The sequence below is a fragment of the Cebus imitator genome, unplaced genomic scaffold, assembly GCF_001604975.1.
Source record: "Cebus imitator isolate Cc_AM_T3 unplaced genomic scaffold, Cebus_imitator-1.0 Scaffold253, whole genome shotgun sequence".
Taxonomy (NCBI): domain Eukaryota; kingdom Metazoa; phylum Chordata; class Mammalia; order Primates; family Cebidae; genus Cebus; species Cebus imitator.
The window spans coordinates 593,052-593,366 of record NW_016107568.1 but is presented as its reverse complement, the minus strand read 5'-3'; positions in this window follow the sequence as shown (position 1 = coordinate 593,366).

The following is a 315-nucleotide window of genomic DNA, read 5'->3' as shown; positions in this document are numbered from 1 at the left end:
TCTGTACAATGATGACTCCCGAATTTAATCTCCATTCATGATCCTCCTATCTTTGTTTTTATTTTTATTTTTATTTATTTTTATTTTTGAGATAGAGTGTTGCTCTGTCGCCAGGCGCCAGGCTGGAGTGCAGTGGCCCCATCTCAACTCACTTCAACCTCCACCTCCCGGATTCAAGCAATTCTCCTGCCTCAGCTTCCCAGGTAGCTGGGACTACAGGCGCACACCACCACGCCCAGCTAATTTTTTTGTGTTTATAGTAGAGACGGGGTTTCACCATGTTGGCCAGGATGGTCTTGATCTCTTGACCTTGTG